This window comes from Triticum aestivum, chromosome 5D (genome assembly GCF_018294505.1).
Source record: "Triticum aestivum cultivar Chinese Spring chromosome 5D, IWGSC CS RefSeq v2.1, whole genome shotgun sequence".
NCBI classification, from domain to species: domain Eukaryota; kingdom Viridiplantae; phylum Streptophyta; class Magnoliopsida; order Poales; family Poaceae; genus Triticum; species Triticum aestivum.
Genome location: NC_057808.1, coordinates 330,458,242 through 330,476,154, shown reverse-complemented (window position 1 = coordinate 330,476,154; position 17,913 = coordinate 330,458,242).

Sequence of the window (17,913 nt, the reverse complement as noted above, 5' to 3'; positions counted from 1 at the left end):
TAAACTAAAATCACACAGAACAAGGGAGTACCTTGCTCTAATACCAATTGAAAGTGCGTTAAGTCGACTAAAGGGGGGTGAATAGGTGATTTTTAAGAATTCTTCACTGAGGAATTTCAGGGTGAGGAAATTCCTAAGCGAAGAACTACTTGCAGCGGAATAAGTACTCAGATGCATACATGACATAACATAAACATGGACATCATGATGAAATGAAAACAGACACATAGTACAGGAAGTGTAAGCACGGGATAAAACAGGATGAAGACAAACAGACTGAAGAAATTGAACTGAGGAAATTGAGAAAGTCTTCAGTCAAAGTCTTCAAACAGATATGAACAAGCACACAACACAATAATGAGGAAATGGAAGAGTTGAGGAAATAGAACCAGTAGGCTTGGTGAAGACAATGATTTGGTAGACCAGTTCCAACTGCTATGACAGTTGTATGTCTGGTTGGAGCGGCTAGGTATTTAAACCTGAGGACACACAGTCCTCATCGTATTCTCCTTGAGCTAAGGTCACACAGCCCTCGCCCAATCACTCGTGGTAAGTCTTCAGGTGACTTCCAAACCTTCACAAACTCGGTCACTCGGTGATCCACAATTTCCTCTTGGATGCTCTAGACCATGACGCCTAACCGTCTGGAAGATGCACAGTCTTCAAAGGTAACAAGCGTCGGATCCACGCAGGATCAATCTCTTCAGTGATGCTCAATCACTTTGGGTTTGTAGGTGTTTGGGTTTGGGTTTCCTCACTTGATGATTTTCGCTCAAAGTCCTCGGAGGATGGGATGCTCTCAAATGACAAGTGTCAGTTTCTCTCGGAGCAGCCAACCAGCTAGTGGTTGTAGGGGGCGGCTATTTATAGCCTAGGGAGCAGCCCGACATGATAAGACATAAATGCCCTTCAATGATATGACCGTTAGGTGGGTAGATATTTTGGGACAGCTGGCGCGTAGCACAGCAACGGTCGGATATTTGGACTGTCAAATTCCTCAGGGCTATCATGTTCCTCACTTGTAGGCAATCCGCACTGGCGAATTTCTAACTCCTCAGCCAGGACAAATTCCTCAGAGACCAGAAGAACTTCGTCTCTATCACTGAAGAAATTGACTGAGCTGTAAGAGATTTTCAATGGCTTCACTCGAAGGGATTGGTAGGTGTAGGATTTTGAGATGAGCATCACTTGGAAAATTTTCCTTAGTATTTCCTCGACCCCCTTTAACAGTACGGTGTTTCCTATGACTCAAGAAGGAGAAAATGAAACTACGAAAACAAAAGTCTTCACACTTAATGTTCCTCGAATGAATACCAAGTCTTCACGGTCACACCAATTTCTTCACTTTCAAAGTCTTCAGAAATCCAAAGTCTTCAATTGAAGACATTCATTTTTAGGGGTCGACTTTCTCTGTAAATATCAAACTCCTCATAGACTTATAGACCTTGTACACTCACAAACGCATCAGTCTCTTAACCTATAAGTCGTCAATACACCAAAATCACTAAGGGGCACTAGATGCACTTGCAGCGTCACCCATGCGAGGATTTAAAAAAAATCCTTGCCTAGTCTACCAGCCAAAACCAAAGCACCGGTATCCCCCTCCCCGCCGCTAGAGCAGTAGGCAGAGGAGAGAAGAATTCACAGGCTCACCAGCGGAGGGAGTAGGGGAGGAGTACGCCCTAGCGGCTGCTATGCGAGAAGGCATGAGTAGATCATGATGTCCGGGTATATGTGCTAATTTTTTTTAAATAATACATTTTTTTTAAATTACAGAAATAATACGCAAAAAAAAGATTTTTCAAAAATAATACACCATCGGCCTACTGCAGGCCGACAGAGCCCAGTCGGCCCACAGCAGGCCGACTGGAGGCCCATCAGTTTGCTGCTGGCCGATTGGGCTGTCGGCCAGCAGATTCAAGCCCAGTCGGCCTCCAGTTGGCCGACAGGGTCCAGTCGGCCTGCAGTTGGCCGATAGGCCTGCAGTGGGCCGACTAGGCTCAGTTGGCCTGCTGTGGGCCGACTGGTGCATGCCTATTTTTAATAATACACGCGAATATTTTTTAAAAGTATATATTTTAACACGTTATGAATACATGGTAACATTTCTTCAAATACATTTTTAATGGAAATACCTTTTTTTAAACCACACAACATTTTTTAAAATGCTTTTCTGAAAATTTCAGAAACTTTTTTTAGAAACACGCGAATATTTTCTTAAAATATCATGATCCATCTAAACATTTGTTAACCCACGTGATATGTGAGTATATTGATTGTAATATCATCTTATATTATGGGATGAAGGGAGTACCATTTTGTAGAATGTCATGGATATTTTTTGGAAACACGAGAATATTTCCAGCAAAGGTGACGTACATTCATTTAGTGGCACGAACTATTTCTTATCATATTTTCCAAAAAAATTGCATGCATTTTTTGAAAGGCGGGAACTTTTTCCATTGTGATGAACATTTGTTTTGAAAGTTATCGACATTTCCAAACTGCGCTTTTCCCGCCACCCATTTCCCGCCACCCATTTCCCGCCATCCATTTCCCGCCACCCATTTCCCGCCACCCATTTCCCGCCAAACAATTTCCCGCCACCCGTTTCCCGCCACCCGTTTCCCTCCTCCCATTTCCCGCCAACATTTCCCGCCATACCGCAGTCGTTCTTTCCCGCCATTTTCTCGTCTCTATCTATAAAACCCCCTTCAGACGGAGCTGGATAAGCATTGCAGTGTAGTGTAGTTGAGATGTCCCATTATCCTTTCGATCGTAGTTTTCACCCTGGGATGAGCAGGACTCTTCTGAGGCTAGCTACCGATTTCAGGATGGATAATAGGATAGTTCCATGGGACGAACTCACCGGTAGTGACACCATAATGAATGAGTTGGCTCACCAATTACGTAGTTCTGGGTGGCCTGAAAGGACCTATGAGGAGGTACGTAAAGAACTTCTTAGGTTGCATGACAGGTGGAAGAAGGTAGTGGTGCCGAAGAGTGAAACTTTCAGAAGGATTGCAGCAAATAATCCATGTTTATGGACTGAGGAGAGCGAGGACGAAGATGATATCTTCATGCCGCCGCTTCCGGGTTCTGCATCGTCGAAGGGCAAGAGTTCTTCATCATCGAAGGGCAAGGTTTCTGCATCGTCGAAGGGCAAGAGTTCTTCATCGTCGAAGGGCAAGAGTTCTGCATCGATCGAGGATGACGATGATGACTTCATGTAGTTTTTATGCTGTATGTTGTGAGTTCAGTTACGTGCCATTTAATTTGGATGTATTTCTATCTAGTTGTTTGTAATGTCTCGTTGTATGAATATTATGTTCTATCTAAATATGATCTTGTAGAGTAGGCATATGTCTCGTAGATAAGTACATAGTCATTTGTCTCATACATAGAATAGACATAAGTTCTCACACAGAAATAGATGGTAATGTCTCTACTGATACATAGGAGCGGCAATGACGACGTCTGGCCTGTCGGAGAGGCGGATCTCGAATGACAAATGCATCACATATAACTCGGTTTCCTGTAGCAATGCAACTGAACAACCCTTTTCCATTCCCATTCGCTCAGCATTTCTTGAATCTTGCCATCATCAGTTATGTCAATCAATTTTCTTTCCCCAGGGCCATCCGAATGCTTCCTGCTGACGTAGTACACAAAATCGTCTTCCTTCAACCCTTGCTTCAACATGAATTTAGTCTTCAACCAATCAAAAGTGAGGTCCACTTCACTAACTTGCACAACACTTGGAGACAAGCCTTGGACATGAACAATAGGGCTAAGCACCCACTGAGTACTCTCAGCCATCTGCAACACACAAATCGCATTGAGTACCTACCCTACCCCTTAATATCCCCACTAACAAATATTAGACATGTCTATATATTACGAAGCTATATATTACAGAATATTAACGGAGCAACTAATACAATTCACCCTCCTACAATTATATTACGAATATTTGCCGTAGCAACTACAAATATTGACAGATTAATTAGTTGACATCTAAAAATATTAACAAAAACTACCGGAGCACGTACGAAAAATAAAATGTGGGCTTAAATATACCCTTGAAGCGTGCGTGCGAAGGATGAAGGACGAACGGCGGCCACCAAACTGCCGGTGCTCTGGCTCGAACGAAGAACGACGAACAACAGCTTCACCTCCACCACAGTGCTCCAATTTACCACCAGCACACTGCAATGCTTATGCAGCTCCGTCTGAAGGGGGTTTTATAGGTAGAGAGGAGAAAATAGCGGGAAAGAACGGCTGCGATATGGCGGGAAAGGGTTGGCGGGAAACGGGTGGCGGGAAACGGGTGGCGGGAAAAAGTTGGCGCGAACATATGGCGGGAAAAAGTTGGCGCGAACATATGACGATGATGACTTCATGTAGTTTTTATGCTGTATGTTGTGAGTTCAGTTACGTACCATTTAATTTAGATGTAGTTCTATCTATTTGCTTGCAATGTCTCGTTGTATGAATATTATGTTCTATCTACATATGATCTTGTAGTTCCGATAACAGAGTACTAAAATAGAGTAGGCATATGTCTCGTACATAAGTACATAGTCATTTGTCTCATACATAGAATAGACATAAGTCTTACACAGAAATAGATGGTAATGTCTCTACTGATACAGATACATAGAAGCGTCAGTGACGACGTCTGGCCTGGCGGGGAGGCGGATCTGGAATCGGGGACCATCCAAACCTGTCGGGTGCCCTAACGTGACGAGGAGGAATCTCAGACTCTCCCTGGTCATGCTGTGTATCCTGTGTGGGGCCTGGTGGAGGAGTCGAAAACATGTTCATCCACTGGGTGTGCTGCGACATCTGAGCCTGTATGTTGTCCTCGGGATGTTGATCACTCCCCCACGTATCATGTGATGCCGACATAGACGCCTGATATCCATAGGCCCCTACGCGATGGAACGGTTCATCATGAAGAATGAGGTCGCGTCAATTAATATTGAAAACAATAAATATGAAGACACATACCTGCTGGGTGTGACGTCTGCTCTGGCTGAAACACGAAACTGGACGAGGGACCGTGCTGCTGTGGCTGTGGAGAAAACACGAAGCTCGACGAGGGACCGTGTTGTTGTGGCTGTGGAGAAAACACGAAGCTTGACGTGGGACCATAGTGCTGCGGGTGCCACGTAGAACTGCCAGGTTGGTCAGGACGGGGTGGCCTGGTTGTCGGCTGCTGTGCTAGGCGTGGACGTGGTTGATGTCGTTGCATGGAGTGACGCGGCTGCTCCTGCTCGTGCTGAACAACATCGGTTCTCCGGGTGCACGTGATAGCCTCGTACACAGTCCGTATCTTATTCTGAATTCTTTCCAAGAAGGGCTGTACCACTGGACGATGTTGAAGAAGAGGTCCAGACGATAGTGATCGTCCAAAGGTGGTCACGTCGTCATACAGTTCGCGTGTCAAGGTAGCCTGCAAATTTCCATGACGATTAATAATGTCTGTCTCTTGCACGTCAAAGTATGTGACAACATTACGTAAAGAAAAAATATCTTACCGCGTACTGCCTAGAGCCCGAAGTATCATAGCTCGGGTACATATCCGACGGAGTAGGATCCGGTAACTCCTCTGGGTGGGAGTACTCAACAATGCGTAACCGTGTTCCGGTCATGTAGCGCCGCAAATAGAGATTGAATTCATCGAGATCGAAATTGTGATTCTCGTGCCATAGATTTGTGTTTGCTGTCTCCCATTCTATAACATACGGCTCTAGTCTAACTAGCCATTCAGCAGTTGTCCTGTTCATGCCCTTCCTTGTCGTCCTAAAATTGTGGTGTGTGTTCAACAATTACCTAAAGCTTCGAATGGAGTACTATGAAAGAAAATGCAACATTGAAAAACTGGTTAATACCTGTGGATGTGTGCTGGCACCGGGTTTTCTATAGGGGGAGGTAGCTCCAACTGCAGAAGACCAAATTGCCTCATAACCCTCTCTTGTGCCATCTCCTCGACGAAGACATCGAAGATGATCTTCGATTTTGTCATCCAGTAATCTCTGTCCCTTGTGCATAGCACAGACATACCAGCAGGGTATCTCGCTTGTATGGCTGCTTCCGTGTAGGGCTGCCAGATTACCCCGGTGTACGCATTGAACTGCTCGTTCAATGCTGTGTATGCCTTCCTGGTCTGATCACTAGCAAAGCGTCTCTGCAGAGAATAAAAGTTAGTAGCCGCTCGCATCGATCGATCTCTTGTGCAGAAAAAGTTGCATTAAACTACAACACGGTGCATACCTTGCGACGAGTCCAACACAGACCGAAAGTAGGCATGTCGATGCCCTCAACATCAAACATGGCGTCTATAGGCTCATGAACCCATACATCTGGTCGCCCTATAGAGAACTTCTCCCACGACCACAGCTGTAGGAATAGAGGGCATCCAAGAAGGGCTGGCTTTCTCGATGTAAGCTGGCAACCGTTGCACATACCTCGGTATGTAGCCGCTAACACCGCCGAACCCCAACTCCTCTGTCTGATCTGATTCGCCGTCTGAGCGCTCGCTATCTTGAGTGCCATAGGGATGTAGAGGGCGCTGATAGTAGTGACATGGTTCTCCGTGAACATCACCTTGTCGAAAAGCCACAATAAGTAGGCCTCGAGGCTCCGAGTGATCTGTTCCGCAATCAAGGGCGCCCGGAAGTTCTGGATCTGCATTAAGCGAAGAGAAAGTTTTAGTAAGCTGCAATTATTTTCTGTACAACTTTATGCGCGATAACTTGAAGAGAATAGGTAGGGGAAATTACCCGGAAATTTAGACACCACTCATACTTAGGTCCGTGATGCTCCCATACCGGATCGGGAGCATCCGGAAAAACACCGTGAAAACGTTCTGTGAGACACAAACGATATTGCGTCCATTCCAAGCTGCCCGCAAGCAGCAAGTACATGTGAGCAAGGTAGGTGAAGCAATTTCGGTTTATTGCATGTGCACTCACACGTTGGCCAGGCTTCATTGCCAATTTTCACCTCATGCGTCCTCAACTCATTTGCACATCCGAATTTGTTGTTGGCTAAGCGGACCTCAAACCTTCTTTCTTGATTACCGATGGCGACTACAGTGTGTGACCTAGCTTTTTGCATCTTGTTGTCCATGTACTTCGTGACTCTTTCACAGTACCGTGTATTTGGGTTGTTCAAGATATGCTGCTCTGCTATTTGACGTCTGTCTCTGAACTACTTGACGGTGCCATAGAAAATACCCTCAACGATTGCTGTAAGTGGCAATGCCCGGTTTCCTCTGAGGACAAAGTTGTATGTTTCCGCGAGGTTCGTTGTCATGACACCGTACCTTGCTCCATGTGTGTCATGTAGCAAAGACCACCTCTCCAGAGGCTCATGCTCTATCCACTGCTCGAACGTTTTAATCGACCTCCCGAGCCTTCTCCTAGTACCAGGTGGGTCAAAGCCTGGCAGGTCACATAGCCCAACAGCCTCCTCCTCCACGGCCGCTGTTCCTGTTGCCAACTGTGCAGCTACTGCTTCAACATGTGCCCTCACCGCTGCATCTCTTGCAGCTTTCCTGTCCCTCACGTGTCTCTGCGTGCACACATTAAGTCTGTCGCGTATCAAATTGTACTTCCATAACTGGTTCTGCTTGCAGAGTTTTTTGAATAGATTCATCAGGTTCTTATTTCTAAACTGCGAGAAGAAATTAGCCCCGAGATGGCGCATGCACCAACGGCTCTGCAAGTCCTGCCATGGAACTTGTTCCTCAGGGCCTGGGTTTGTCAGTGTCCTTATCGCACTGAGTATACCTGCATGCCTGTCATGAAGGATGCACACATTCGGCTTCTCCTTGACAACTGATATTTTCAACTGCCTGAAGAACCATGTCCAACTTTCAATGTTCTCACTCTCCACAAAAGCAAATGCCAGTGGGACGACTTGATTTTGGCCGTCTTGACCTATGGCTGTCAGTATCTGACCCTTGTACTTGCCTGTGAGAAAAGTACCGTCAACACATATCACCGGTCGGCAATGCCTGAAAGCTTCGATGCATACACCGAAAGAGAAGAAGAGACGATGCAAAACCCTCACAGTTGGGAACTCTGGCATGAACATGTCTTGGATATCGATATAGGTGCCTGGATTCCGCTGCTGCAGGGTGTGGAGGAGGTGGACAACAGAGTCATATGCATCAAAATAAGAACCAAATCTCCTCTCAAGCGCTGCATGCTTAGCCCTCCAAGCCTTGCCATAAGAAATTCTGTACTTCAACCTGGCGAACACTTTTGTCTGCACTGCCTTCACTTCCATAGCTTTGCCTTGCACTATCTCATCGTAAAACAGTCGAGCAATAAGCATGGATGAAAGGTTGGCATGATCTTGAGGGATGCAGGGAATAAGACAAGTGTGATTAACTAAGTCACTTATCACCCAACTTGTGCCATACTTAGGGAGAAAGCCGTGCACCCTTGCGGGACAATCTGCATTCTTGCATACCATTGTGAGGAATTTCTGACTGGACACCTCAGCTTTGAAAACCCTTTGCGTGGACATTGCCCAATTAATTATTGCATCCTTCAGGGCTTGCTTGTTCGGATACATAGCACCCGTCGCAATATTGTTCTGGTGATATTGCCAGGCTGAATCATGCCCATCATTCATGGTCATTGCAGATGATAAGTCATGATTCCACCATGCAGGATTCGGGACCTCCTCTGCATTTTCTTCTTCATCTGACTCGTCAGAATCATCGGCATGACCCCTTTCAACATCGGTGTCTTCTTCTTCCATCTGGTTCTGCATGTGCCCATCTACCTCGTCAGCGTCCACCTCGCCATTGTAATCACCATCGGCATTTCCTCCTTCTACCTGACTACTCTGCCCTGGTTCATAACCATAAGCATTTCCTCCTTCTACCTGACTGCTCTGTCCTTGGTCGTAACCATAAGCATTTCCTCCTTCTACATGACTGCTCTGTCCTTCGTAGCCACCCTCCCCTTCATGTGCAGTGACCTCCTTCACGACGGGAAGCACTAAAGCAACAGGATTGCATCCCCTTCGTTCACAACCTTGTAACCACCGCACCCAATCGGAGTCTCCCTCTATTTGCCTCAAATAAAAGTAAATTTTTGAACTTGACCGTGTCCACAATGCATGAACACCGACGGTGTTTGTTTCAGTATCAAGACCTAAACTTGCCGCAATCCATTCTTTCAACTGACTAACAGACCATGTTTGTGGTGCGCTGATTGCAACCTCTATGTGAGTAAATTCACTCAGATCTGCTCCCAACTCATTTGTTTGGACAGTACCAGGACCATAGTAAAATCTCAACTTCACTACATCGGACATCTCGACTCACCTATTTTTTTTCAACATCGAAATACAAGTATTAGACATGTCTATATATATATTACCAGGACCATAGTAAATAATATAATAAATAGGCCCATGTTTACTAATAATAAATAGGCCTCAAATAATAATAATAATAATAATATAACCGACAAATATGATAATTCAGTTTATTTGAATTATATGGCCATGTTGATGTATTTTTTATTTTAATCTATGTTAAAATAATTTAGAAAAAGGCATGCGTCTTATTTCTACGATCATGTAAAATTCTTCCTTGCTAAGAAGTTTTTTTGTTAAACTACAGCGTGGCCGTTTAAAAAAACAGTGTGGCATTGCTTGTTATGGGTTAAACTTTAGAAAATACGCATAATAAAGGTTAGCGGGTAATCCGCTTCATATTCGCATCGGGTACGGACTGAAACGTTTTTTAACATGTAGTTCTACTTTTCCTATTTTTTGCTTGCTTATTAAATTTTTATTATGTTTCCAACTCTTCAAAAAAACTTCTTATTCGTTTTTTAACATCGTTTTTTAACATGTAATATTATTCGTTTTGCTATGCACATGCCGCCGACCCCAACTCTTCAAACTCTTTTTTTTAACATCGTTTTTTAAATTTTTATTATGTTTCCAACTCTATTTTTTAACTTCGTTTTTTAACATGTAATATTATTCGTTTTGCTATGCACATGCCGACCCCAACTCTTCAAAAAAAAACTTGTCTCTTCTTTCCAAGTTTTTATTCATGTTTCCAACTTCTTATCCCGCACATGTGTACGTGTCAAGTATTAAGCAACAACTTATTATCCCACTAACAACTAATACAATTCACACACCTACAACTATATTACGAATAATCGCACACAAATTTATTTTCACATCAAACGAAGCGTGCGTGCGAACGAATAATATTTACGTATACTACCGGGGCAAATAACAATATTTCCGTATACTACCGGGCCAAAAAACAATAATCGCACACAAATATTTACGTATACTACCGCGGCAAATAACAATATTTACGTATAATCCCGGAGCACCTACGAAAAATAAAATGAGGGCTGAAATATACCCTTGAAGCGTGCGTGCGAACGAAGAACGAAGAACGAAGAACGACGAACGACGAACGACCTCCACCACCACCACCTCCACCACCTCCACCACCACCACCACCTCACCACCCCAACTGCCCCAACGATGAACACTGCCCCAACTTCACCACCACCACCTCCACCAAAATGCTCACCACGACCACCACGAGCTACCCCGTCAGTAGATCGACACCTCTTTTCGCTGCCCTAAATGAGTTGAACCCATTCACGGTGCCAAAATCGCGAAAATGTAGCTCATTTAGGTGCACAAATGGGTGCCATTTTTCTGTAGAGAGAGGAGAAGGAAGAACACAGAAGAAAGGAGCAATGGGAGAAGAAGAATGGAGGAAGGAGAGGATATGGGCAGGGAGGGAGAAAAACAATGCAGGTAAGAGGGAAGGAGAGGATAAGGGCGGGCTGGCCAGCGCGCGTCAGGTCGGCCGCACCCTGTCGGCCACCAGGTGGCCGATCGGCCTGCGGGACGCCGACAGGGGCGCACCACGCCGACAGGCCGCTGCCTCCCCCCTCGCGGCGTGGCACGACCAACCACAGGCCGCCGCGTGGCTGCCCGGCCTGCAGTCGGCCTCCTGATAGCCGATCGGCCTGCAGTGGGCCGACTGGGCTCAGTCGGCCTGCAGTGGGCCGACGGTGTATTATTCTTGTAAATTCTTTTTTCTGCGTATTATTTCTGTAATTTTAAACAAAAAATGTATTATTTAAAAAAATTATTGAAGGGGGGAAATCGCATAAAATTATTGCTTTTACAGAATTATATACATAGCGTATCATATTAAAAAATGATGAGAAATATAATCCTTCAAAATCATTATAAATTTGTTTTGAACCAAACAGATCCAAAGGACAAGCCTGAATGCTCCATCGCTCTCAGTGATAACACCATCATCCCACCTTTGGCGCGGTGGCGCTAACCAAATTGAATCAATTTATATAGCAGGACTACCACTGCATTGGACAATTATTTAATGAAAACAGCTTTTGTAAGAAGGCCATGCTGCCCACTGCATCGAGTGGTGTCGCGCCTACCACGTTGTTTTCCCTTCGAATTCACATTTGCCAGCAATGGGATTAGCACCATGGTTAGACATAATGATGGGTGGATTTAAATATCATCGATTTAACCATGGTCGAATATTTCCCCGTGGAAAAAGCACAGGCCAATATTGTAACTCTAAGGCTGGTCGTAATGGGAGTATCACAGGTAGTATCATGCATGCTAACTATGCAAATTTGATGAGGTGACATAGAATTAAATAAAAAAAAGAGGGTTGAGTATCATATCATGATACCGTATCATATTAAACGTTGTGCTACTACTCCCTCCGGTCTGGTGTGTAGGGCTTATTAGAATTGGTAGCGCGACCAAGGTGGAAGACTATTGGCTGCGAGCCATGCCTCGTTTGGTTTCGTTTCCTCCAATGAGCATACAGATAGTATGTGTCATGCATGCTAATAAATAAAGTCATTTATGATACTAACATATGATACTATGTACTACGGATGTAGTATCATACCCATTACAACCAGCCTAAACACATTCATGTAGCAGAAGCTGCAGCCTGCATGCATCATTAATGTATAAACGGTAAGACCTTGAACTTGCAAAATAATACAAAATCAGTGAACTCCCTATAGGAGCAATATGAAAATACTTACAAGGGAAAACCCAGCAGAGGTAGGAGTAACAATAATTCTCCGACAATATACATACGTCCTCACAAGAACATAAGATAATGTTTTATTGGAGCACAGGATCGTCCTCTCTTCGAAAAGCTAAATAAAGCTATTGTGGTGCTCACTTGTATTTTTACCAGTGCTGACATGTGGAAGGTTCTTCAAATTTAATATTTGCACCACAAAGATATGATTCCTGCCTGTAGTGGAGCAGCCAGTGCTACTTCCCAAGTAGTCATGAATTTTTGCTTTCGCAGGATTCCTAATACACTATCATTTCATCCATTTTCTAGCCTAGGGAGGGCAACATCCATAATCTCGATTAACTTTTAATGACCTCCTAATTTGCAGGATTCTGTAAAATATCAAGATGATATGTCGACTCGGTCTTTTGGAGGTGCTCATAGAAATAGGGTGTGCGTGTGTGCGTTTATAGAGATAAGTATATGCGTGTTTATATGAGCGCTTGCATCTGTATTGTATTAAGAAAAAACATACGAAAGAAAACGCATGACTCTACTGAGTGTTCTGACACCACAGAAAAAACAAAAGAATTGTACATATAGGTTTAAGTGGATGAAAATTCCTCCAAAATAGAGTGCAAAGCAATTCTTCGGGAAGAAAAAAAAAATCATGTGAATCAAACGATGTACTCCCTACATTTTTATTTACTCTACATATTAGTTTTGACTTGAGTCAAATTTTATAATGTTTGACCAAGTTTATATAGAAATCATCTAAATTTTCCCAATAACAAATTAACATGATATGAAAATATATACATTGGTGATTCTAATGGTATTGATTTGGTATTGTGGACCTTAATAATTTTTTGTATAAACTTGATCAAAGTTTACAAAGTTTGACTCGAGACAAAGCTATATACAGAGTAAATAAAAATAGAGGGAATACATAGAAAAAAACTTACAAAACAAAGTCCTCCAAATTTCTATATAATTTATTTGAATCAAATGAGCCCTTAAGTCTCTCCTTAGAGTTGCTACTTGCTGGAGCCTATAATGATGAATATTTTTTCTCACGTCTGTATTTGTGCCCCTCGGTGTCTTTTCCCCGCTCAATGTAGCATTAAACCCATTAAGCGTCGGGAGAAGGGCGGCCAACCAGCTATGCCACATGGCACGAGCTGATTGGCCGCAGTGAGAAAGCTTTTGGAATAAAGCTTTATAATTTTTTCTAAATGTTTTTTTTTAGATGAAGGTGAGGACCACACGTATTTTTTAAATGGAGGGCTATGCAAAGTGGCGCTCGCTAGTAGACTGCGGTGGTAATATTTTTCTTTTTTACTTTTTTTAGATGGAAGTGAGGATTTTTTTTTTTCTAATATGTTTTTCTAGATGAAGGCGAGGACCCTATGTATTTTTTTATGAAAACAAGCGCACAACTTCCTCTCAAGCGATGCCACAGGATGGCGCCCCAACCACTAGTGCATATATTTTTTCTATGCACTTACGTCCAACGTCAAAGCTACAAAGAATTTGTTGGGTGGGCCTGGCTAAAGGAGAGCAGAAAATATTTTCCCACGGTACAGTTTACCCTCACTCTTAAGAGCCTCTTTGGTTCATAGGATTTTGAAGCACTATAATGCTTAAGAATTTTTCTTGTGTTGATAGCTTCGAGTCATATTATTGAATTATATATAACATTTTCTTAAAAACCATTTGCACTACATCTCATAGAAAATCTAGCATCCAATCAAACCTCTTAAAAAATCATTTGTTTTTTGTGATGCAATGAAATAAACTCAAATCTTGTAGGATTCGCAAGAGTGTGACTTTCTAATCCTGTGATTTTCCTATTCCTGTGTTTTTACAATTCTATGTATTTCTGTGTTTTTACAATTCTAAGAATCCAAGAGGCTCTGTATTTTGCTTTTAACTGGGTGGGCCATGATTCAATTTTCTTCAACTTGGCTTTTGAGAAACATAGGACAGAAGCAGACATTCACATAAATGTACATACACTCACCCCTACGAACGCACAAATGCACACTCTACCCCTGTGAGCACCTTTGAGAGACTGAGTCGACAAATCTTGAGATATTCAGAGCCACAAAGATGTCAAACCCTAGGTATCGTACATGCAGAATTTTTTGAATAAAAAGAAAATTCCATCTTAATGACACATAGATGTCAAACCCCACGCATCCCAGATTTCCACGCAACGGTTGTTGTGGCCTGAAACAAGCCTGTTTTGGCTCGGAATGCCATTCATCGGATTCACATCAAGCTTTGTCTTACTGCAAAGGCCCTCAAAAGACGGTAGAAGGAGAGGGTGGGTGTGCTTGCCACGCGGCTCACAGTTGCTAAGGAGGTGACTTGGAGGCTTGACCTCACTAAGGAGAGCAGGCCCTCTTGGACCCCGAGCGTGTCCTCCGTCGACACCTCAAGTCCTCCTACTTCGACATGCCTACCAAGAAGCTCAAACTTAGGCAACGCTCAAGTATCACTTGGATTAGGTTAGGCAACGTCAACTCCAAGCTCTTCCATGAAAGGGTAAACAGACACAGGAAGAAGAATTTCATGCAGGCCATTCAAACCGACAGTGGGATTGCCATCACCAAAGAGGACAAGGAGGAGGTGTTGCGGAAGCACTTCCATGATCATCTGGGTAAGGACACCCAGCGCAACAGGGTTCTAGACTGGAACAACATAGGTATCACCCGCCATGACCTGGCTGACCTTGACTCTTTCTTTGACGAGCAGGAAATTAAGGATGAGGTCTTCTCTTTGCCCTAGATTATGGCATCTGGACTTGACGGGTTCATCGGAGCTTTTTGCAATCTTGTTGGGACATCATCAAATAGGGCGTGGTGGCCGCCATTTTGCAGCTAGCTAACCTTAGGGGCGACTACGCCAGCCTAATAAACTCTTCCAATATCATCCTCTTGCCTGAGAAATCTGATGCTAGCAAGGTTGGTGACTACCGATAGTTTGATCCACAACATTTCGAATATCTTCTCCAAGCTTTTAGCCAACTGCCTAGTGCCATTGTTGCCCATGATTATCTCCAAGTGCCAGAGCGCCTTTGTCCAAAAGTGTTGCATTCGCGACAATTAGTTGACGTTTAGAACATGATCAAGGACCTCCACCGCACCAACATGACTAACCTACTTCTCAAGTTGGATATCTCTAAGGCCTTCGGTTTTGTCAGCCGGGCTTACCTCCTCGAGGTGCTCGAGCACCTCGGCTTCGGACAACGCTAGCATGACTGGATCTGCATGTCGCTGGCCATATCATCTTAGCGTGTTATTCTGAATGGGAACCCCTTCACCCACGCTCGCGGGTTGCGCCCAGGGGGAACTTTCGCCCATGCTCTTCATCCTTGCTATAGATCATCTACAAAAGATCCTCAAGGTGGCCATTGAGTCGTGTATCCTGAAGCTCATCCGAGCACCTGAAGTGACATGTAGGATCTCCTTGTATAATGAAGATGTCGGCATCTTTGCCAACCCCTATAAGGAAGAGCTCTCTGATATCTCTGAGATTCTATCGACCTTTGGGAAGGCTAGCGGGGTTGGTTACTAACTTGGGAAAGATAGAGGTCTTCCCAGTATGCTATAAGAACACTGAACTGCTTGACATCCTCTCGGCCTTCCCGGATAAGATTGCAACATTTCGTTGCAAGAATTTGGGGCATGCCTCTTCACACCTGTTGTTTGCGCAAGGTAGGGTTGCAACCCCTTATCAACAAGGTTGTGGGACGGTTGTCTGGATGCAAGGGGAAAAAAATCTCTCGTGGCCTACGAGAATCGACCTGGAAAATTCGGTGTGCAAGGCAATTGCTACCTTTCATATCACGATGCTCCCAATGCCCAAGTGGGTCACAAACAAGCAGAAATTCCCACGAGTTCATTCTGCACGATGGTGATGCATATAATGTGTTGGGGGACACTGCTGGTGGATTGGAAGGTTGTTTGCAGGCCAAAGGCACTTGGTGGCCTTGGCATCGTCGACCTTGAATGCTTTGGGCGGGCACTCTGGCTTCGTTGGCTTTGGTTCCAGTGGGTTGATCACCCGAAATGGCCCTAGGCGGTTTCCAACCTCCTGTGTAACAACTCCGACATGGAATTATTCCGGGCCTCCACCGGGATCACCATCGGCGATGACGCTAAGGTAATGTTCTAGCATGGAAAACGGGCTGACAAAAGTCTGCTCAAAACCTTCGCCCCTAAGCTCTTCAAGATAAGTTCGCGAAAGAATGGGATTGTCATCAAGGAGCTCCAGAATTAGAACTGGATCTGCGTCGTCGCTCATCTTAATTCGTCGATGCAGCTACACGGATTCATCAATCTCTCTTAGGAAACCCTCACTCGGGCCAATAGGATTGCATGTCCTGGAATTGGACCATATGTGTCATTACTCGTCTGCCTCGACCTACACCGCGTAGATCCACAAATCATTTCTTGTGTTTGCCCCTGCAAAGATCTGGCCAGCGCTTGTTGAGCCCAAATGTAAGTCGTTGGTTGGCTTGTGCTCCATAAGAGAATCTTGGCAGTGGACATGTTGTCCATTTGTAGATGGCCACATGAACCTGCCAGTTATGTTTGTGTGCCCTGAAAACTATGGTGCACATCTGCAAAGACTGCCCTTTTTCCACCGCCGTGTGGAACCAAGTGACTGCATGGACGGGAGAGATCATCATGATCGACCTAGCGCAAGCTTTGGGGTTTTTGGATTGGTGGGATAAGATTATCTACATGGCCCCAAGGGAGACAAGGCCTTGTAGTGACTGGATCCTTTACACGATCTGGAACCTTTGAAAAGAGCGCAACAGATGGATCTTCAGCATCACTCGTCTCACCCACTTTGAGGTTGCAGCCCTTGCCTTCAAGGACATCAAGCAATGGAAGCTGGCCTTTGGAGGAGGGAACGACAGTGAGGGCATTGGATGTTCCACCTTTTGGTTTTATTTCTAGATTTTTCTTCGAGTTCCCTAAAAAAACTCATTACATTTGTATATAAACTTTTTGTTCTCATCTAAATGAAAAAGGCAGCACTCCTGTCGGTTCCTCGAAAAAAAATGTGTATCACTTGATGCACACGCCGAGACACTCATGAAAAAATTATGATGATTTGTATGTGTTCTAACAAGTAGTGTCCATGTAAAGAAATATCATGGATACCATGATTATGTTTAGGTAGTTGTTTCACTTCCAAGGAATAAGAGCCTCTTTCGATTGCAAGCACGGGAAAACACATATGAATAGAAATGGGTCTCCTTTGGTCTACAGGAATTCTGTACCAATTTCGTAGGCTAGGACTAATGTACGAAAATCCTTGGTTAACACAAGAGTAAATTGCACAAATCACCATAATTGAGGTCATGATTGGTCATAACCACCACTTCATTAATATTTTACTGAAAACCACCAATATTTGGACATGGCATTGCATTCTAAGATAAGAACAATTATGACTCTGTGTTGAAATAGCCCAAATGGACACTTGAATAGTTTTTTGACTGAATAATTGGTTAGTTTGGGTTGAAGTTTCAATAAACCCACTCAGTAGACCATTTACGATTCTGGAACTTTTTCCAGATATTCTAGAACATTTCAGTTTTCAACCAAAGTTTGAAGCTTCAGAGTTTCGTAGTTTTCTGGCTATAAGATAAATTTTAACAGTCCACTTGAAAGACAGTTTATGATTTCCTAAAAAAACAGATTTTCTAGAAGGGTTAAATCTCCAGACAAAGCTAATGCATGCCTGTCAAAATCACTAACCCACATTTTAAGCACTCATTTGGGTTATGTGTAATAGCC